We start from the raw sequence: 6,810 nt of genomic DNA, 5'->3' as shown, positions 1-6,810 counted from the left end.
GCGATGCTAGATATTTGTGACTCTAAAGTTCTTTACTAGATACACTGATCGAGTAAATTCTTGCCAACTAACTACCTTCTAATAAAAATGTGAATGTCACCTCAAGAGCAGTAAGTTGAATTAATTTTATTTATTTATTTATGAATAGAAGTTTATTTGCACTATTAGCTTAGTATATGGATTTAGGACTAACCTAAATATCTTAAGCTGGTCAAACCGTATGGAATATTGTTAGGATTATGACCGAAAATAACGCTAACAGCGAGGGTATCCAACTGCGGAATAAATGCATTCAATCACTAGCATAAAATGGCCGCAGTCTGCTGCGGGGTTCAAACATTTCCTCTTGATTCACAGATGTACCGGTCAAGTTCCTTTATCATTTCCAATTAATTATGTAACTACTTTAAAGAAGGGGGGTGGTCTGTACCCGAAAACAAAAACCGTTGAAACAACTGCCTGTGGTACCTAACCACGTGTGCCATATTTGGTCGTACTAACTTGTGGGAAGTGTCGATGATCTACACATAAGTGATGGTACCCTGACTGCTGACAAGTAAATGCAGATTCAGCAGCAGATCCATCATGCCATTCCCTCAGGAACACGACACATCGGATAGGAAATCACCTTACAGCAAGACATTGATACCATGCATACATCAAATGTAGTGAAACGATATATTGAGAATAAAGAGGCCAATAGAACTTTCATAACCACGGCTTGGTCTAGTCCTGAACTGTTTAATTTGCAAATAAAAATTATTTTTAAACATACTTTTTTGTCGCAAAAACACGTTAGAGCTCTTCGTTTAAGTATAAAGATTTGAAACATGCATTTTGTTTTAAAATATTTGGGTATTTTATTAAATATTGGTACAATATGCCAGTCCAATAGAGAATCGACAAAAAGCAACATGGTGACAATAAAAACGAGACCCAGGTCTCTGCTTTACGTGGTGTTAGTAGTGTGTGTGTGTGACTCCAGATGTTTAGGAATCAATTCCAGCATCAGTTTCTGATCTTGGAATAGATCCTGAAAATCAGCTCCAAAGTATTGATGAATAACGTCTAACTGGTTAATAAGAATATTTATGTCAGAAGGGTACATTAAGTTACCGTGGGTAACAAATTACTCAACTAAATTTATTTTATTTTTTAACCATTCTAATTCGTGGTTTCGATTGTACTGTTAGGGTCGACACTGTGTCGCAGCAAAAATTAATAAGAATAACACTGAGTTGGTTCCGAGGAAATATCAAAAACCTTGCGATATTACCATCGATAACACATGTATAACATTACGTATCGCATCCTCTAAAGTGTCCCGTTACTACCACAATAAAAAAATAACGCTCCGCACTTTGGGGCCGTGGTGCGTTATAAGAGTGACGGTCAAATCCCACTGTTCCAGCACCAAGCCATATCAGCTCTCATATTATATGTAGTTTTATAAAACCTACTCGAAATATTACAAGAAAGCATGGGAGGGGGTGTACGTGTGAAGTAAGTACAAAATATATTGAGATTATGTATAAAGTTTCGAAAAAAATTAAAAAGCTTCCCAGTGGCGCAGCGGTATGTCTGCGGAGTTATACCGCTAGAAATCGGGTTTCGATACCCGTGATGGGCAGAGAACAGATAGCCCTTTGTGTAGCTTTGTACAAACAATAAATATATATAATTTTGTAAAATGAAAACCACAATAACTGGCGTATGCTGATTGTAAAACGTAAGAAAAAAATCAACATAATCAAGAAAAGTAGTAAGTGAATAATTATTAGACATAGTTTTATTTATTAGACATAGTTTTATTTATTGGACACAGGTTTATTTATTACACACAGTTTTATTTATTAGACATGGTTTTATTTATTAGACACAGTTTTATTTATTAGACATGGTTTTATTTATTGAACACAGTTTTATTTATTAGACACAGTTTTATTTATTAGACATGGTTTTATTTATTAGACATGGTTTTATTTATTAGACACGGTTTTATTTATTAGACATGCTTTTATTTATTAGACACAGTTTTATTTAATAAACATACTTTTATTTATTGGACACAGTTTTATTTATTAGACACAGTTTTATTTATTAGACACAGTTTTATTTATTAGACACAGTTTTATTTATTAGACATGGTTTTATTTATTACACACAGTTTTATTTATTAGACACAGGTTTATTTATTATAATAGAATTACTGTTAATTTTCTCTCGACATTTTCTTCGTTTGTTCCACAGCGGTATGTCTGTGGACTTACAACGATACCCGTAATGGGCTGAGCACAGATTGCCCTTTATGTAGCTTTGTGCTTTAACTACAAACAAAAAGTCATGGTATTTTTGAAACACAGTTGTCAGTAATAATGCTCAAGGTAATGGTTTTATTATCATTGAAATAAAAATAAATTGTTTTACTAGTACACGGTTAAGTACAGAAGAAGAGAAAAGAGGTGCCTTCCTGGCATCAATTATTAAAAACTTGAAAAATAAGTTTTAACCATAGAGACCAGTGCTAAAACGCCGCCCCCCCCCTTCCCCCAGTGGTTCAGCGGTAAATCTGAAGGGATTATAAAGCTAACAGTCAAGTATATATTACAAACCACGAAGAAATACTTAATGTCATAAATATAATATTGTTACGTCTTCGGTCGTTGGTTAATTTCCCGTATAATTTCTTTCCGATGAAACTTTAGCGACACAAGTCCTTTCTTAAATAAAACTGGTTTATTCTTTCTGAATACAACTTTGCAATACACTTAATTTCTACAGTCACGCTATAACAAACGCTATAATTCACAACGAACGACTCACGTGCTCGACTCAATCGTCAGTCTCTCTCTGTCTGCAATTCAATTACACTGTTGCCGTCACTTCTTGGCGGTCTTATATATACAAGAATACCGCAAATCTAGTAAACACTCGAGGATTCACGAACCTTCGAGAATATGACGTGTTACTAGAGTCACGTGACCCCCCTGTCGTAACAATATAAACACTTCTTTCGCTACTCTAGTGTTGAATAACAATATTTAACCATTAGGGTAGATAGCTATAGAACTCTGCAAACAATTTAGCTTTTAGTTGAAAGGTGTACCTAATGTAATTGAGATTAAAGATCGTGAGTTTTCCTGACCACTGACCTTAAATCGCCAAAACCTAATGAACTTGACGTCCCTGACCTTTTCACCAAATATTGTACAACTCCAATATAAGTTGTTTTGTGTTTTTTTTATCTCGCACAGGCAGACAAGGAATAAACACCACTCTCGCCAACTCTCGGGAGTGGTGATGATCGATCAATCTTGGCATCGAGAGTTTGATGACGAGAACGAGCTGTTTCCCAGCTTGAGTTAGTAGGATTTAAAATGTATATTGAGGACTTATTTTTGTCGACAGTTGTTCTTTTTTAAAGTTAAAGCTATAAATTGCATCTGTCACTAAGCCCTCACTGTGTGAGTAGAGTCTACAGTCTGTTTTAATTCTTTGAAAACTGTTTTTCAATCATGAAGGTCCCGCAGTTGTTTAATGCTGCGATTTAAAACAGATCAAGAAACGCTTTTGTCAGTTATTTACTTCCTGCAAACTTCAAATATTTTAAAACGATTTATTTCCAATTCCCTTGACTATTTTTTATCACTATTATTCAAAGTAATGGTAAACTGATTACATGCGAGTTGCCTACTAAAATTTTTAATTATTTTGAAATAATTTATAACTATTTTTGAATTCAAGGCTGGACTTGACCCAGTGGTTAGCGTGTCCAAAGGTTCAGGCTGAGATATCACCGAAGAAGTGGGTGCCAGTCAATCCTGTTATTGGGTTCAAAGTTGCCCTTAGTAGGTGTTGCTAAGTGACTGCCTTTTATCTTGCCAGTAGTTCAGAATTGGGGGGCTACAATACCTAAACCCCAAGGATCTATGACCCGGCCGTTTAGTCCCCGTGTGCATAAGATGACGTTCATATTGAAGATACAAGTGAATGTCATTTCTGGCTTTATAATCACTACTCTGGCAGTCTGCAAATTTGGTATTTCAGATTCGTTGTGTGTTTCTCAAATCTACGATAAAATAAATGATTTTTTATGTATATTTGTTTGAAGTGGTTATTATAGAAAAACCGAACTAGCATTGGTAATTACAATTAAGTTTGTAAAAAAGGTATTATTGTATCATAAATTGTATGCATGTAATTGACCGGAACTGATTACAGAAGCAATTTAATTGTCATATAACTCAATTTTTTTTCTTCTACAACGAAACTGAAACACATACCTATGAACACGTGTTAGTTTATTTCAAATAAAGCTCGAATTATTTCTTATTGGAAACCACAGCGTATTTGTATGAACTACTTTCCCAGTCTCTCTATGTCACTCTGCCAATTAAATCTTCAAATTAGGGACTTGTTTTTTTTATACCGTTCATCAGTAATTTCTTTTTTTTTAACTGCGGGATTTAATATACAGACGGAAACAATATACAATTAAAGAAACTGCCACGGTTGTGCATTTCCGAATTGATATTGTTACGACATCGAGGTCACGTGACTAGTATCACGCCACGTCATTCTTGAACCTTCGTGAATTGTCGGGAGATTACTAGATATAGTGTAGTCTTGTATATGTAAGACTGGCCACGAAGCGACGGCGAGACAGTGAGTAATTGAACTGCAGTCAGAGAGTATTGTTGAAGTTGAGCACGTGAGACGTTCGTTGTTATAGCGTTTGTTATAGCGCGACTGTTGAAATTAAGTGTATCGCAAAGTTATATTCAGAAAGAATAAACCAGTTTTATTTAAGAAAGGACTTGTGTCGCTAAAGTTTCGTTGGAACGAAGTTACGGAAAATTACCTAACGAACGGAGACGTAACAATATATTTGTTACTGATATTGTCAACTGCAACAAATAATGAAAACAAAAATGTTTGAATTGTTACCTTCTAACCCCACCCCCTCACAACTTTCAGTAAAGAGAAGTGACCAAACAAAATTCCGTGTATAATCCCTGCAGTAATTAGTGGGATTAATTACGCGATTGATTATATGTTTCTTTTATATTTTTATATTATATCTCATTAGGGACCCTGTAATCAACAAAGTCATTGACCAACAAGTAATTTGGCGCATGAATAGTTTAGAAAATCTTTAAAAAGCTAGGTTAAGCGTGTATTATATAAACGTGATTCTCGTGTTTGGTTTTTTTCTTGGTTTTAATAACCACGCAACATTCTTTAGAATAATCTAAATTTACTTTTAAATCACAAAAAAAAATCAAAGTTGAACATGTGGTAATTCTTTTGTTGCCTCAGTTTTAGATTTTGTTGTTGTTGTTATATATAGATAGATATATATCAAAATCTCTCTGTTTGTCCGCTGCGTTTACTGCGCAGGTCACATTTCCCTCACGCGAAGATGCTCAAAACGACAAATTTTAGTTGATATACGCGTCTGTCGTCTGCTAGCCGAACCGGGAACGTTATTGTTAACAACTACATTACAAAAATAAATTATACGCAGACTTGGTATTTTTTGGTAAATAAGAGTTAAAATTTAATTTAGAATATAGCATTATAGGCCTATTTAGTTATAGGTCTTTAACTATACATCTACCAATATAGCATATATTTAACCTCACACACAAAAGATATGTATGCAGAATTAGAATGTCGTGTGTGAAAAAGTAAACAGTAGGCCTAGCCTATAAAATAAAATCATGCTCTCTACCATAAAATAGACTATGTAAAAAAGAGTAAGGCTTACATTATAATACTTATTGTGTAAAATGAGATTATAGTCAAGTCAGCTAATCTATTTTATTCTATTTTTCTTTCACCAGGTGGTTGGATACCTGGAAGTGAATGGTTTTTCTCTTGATACATTATAAAGTACAATATTGCATTTTGTTTGTAGTATATTTCATACATCAAATCAATGTTATAATGTGAATACGGTATCACATTCATAAAAATAATGTATTAAATTTACATTAAAGCAAATTGAACATAATAGTACATACATATTTATGTTTTAAATTTTAATATTTGAGAAGGGATAACGGGGGATGGGGGAATAGAGCAGGATTATTCTGTTCGCCAGAAGGGTACTCGTATATGTACAAGATATTCTAAATATTCTCCATAAGGGCCTATTTTATAGTATTTATCCTTGCTGTGGCCTACAGAGTGCATAATTCTTCTTGTGATTCATGGCATGCGCACATTTTATTAACCTTACGACAGTACATATTGCAACGTTAATCGTCCCTTATGTAAGGTTATTTTAGTGTCAACTGACTGATTGACATACAACACACTACTGTATTGTGGTGCGAGTGGTTAAAACGAATGATTCTCTTTTGGTGGGAAAAAATATTATGTAAAGTATTGATGCTATAAAAAGTTTTTTTTTCAAGTATGCGTATAAAAATATGTGTTAAAACACTTTGAGTCCCCTGGGGGGATAGCGGTAAGTTTATAGACCTAGAACGCTAAAATCTCGGGTTCGATTCCCCGCGGTGGACACAGCAGATTGCCCAATGTGGTAGTGTTATAAACGAAACACATAAAACGCCTAGCTTGTTAAAACACACGAGTATAGCATTCAGTATATAATATAATACAAAGCTCGTGGTTTATCATGTAGATGGTTGGGTACGGTATATTAAAACGGTTTTGAATATGAAAATATTGAGATGTTATAAATTCTTCCTATAATGAAAAACAAACGAAAGTACGACTGCTTATTCTTAAATAGATCATGTTAATTTCTTAAAATAAAATAAAAAATTAATACTGATTAAG

General features: G+C 34.0%; 1 protein-coding gene across 2 annotated transcripts in view; it reads left to right on the top strand.

Annotated features, from left to right (window-relative positions):
- Positions 1-6: 6 nt before the first annotated feature.
- Positions 7-6,810, top strand: part of LOC106467369 (rhodopsin, GQ-coupled-like) — a 15,824-nt gene continuing 9,020 nt past the window's right edge. The window contains exons 1-2 of one of the 2 annotated variants that reach the window (XR_002612409.1): positions 7-110; positions 3,745-4,315. The gene's annotated coding sequence lies outside the window, so the exon portion shown is untranslated. Of the gene's footprint in view, positions 111-3,744; positions 4,316-6,810 lie in introns of those variants that run through there. The other variant, XM_022395531.1, reaches the window with a different exon arrangement.

The sequence above is a fragment of the Limulus polyphemus genome, unplaced genomic scaffold, assembly GCF_000517525.1.
Source record: "Limulus polyphemus unplaced genomic scaffold, Limulus_polyphemus-2.1.2 Scaffold2588, whole genome shotgun sequence".
Taxonomy (NCBI): domain Eukaryota; kingdom Metazoa; phylum Arthropoda; class Merostomata; order Xiphosura; family Limulidae; genus Limulus; species Limulus polyphemus.
Note: the sequence above shows the minus strand (reverse complement) of the source record. Positions and strands in the feature narration are given on the sequence as shown.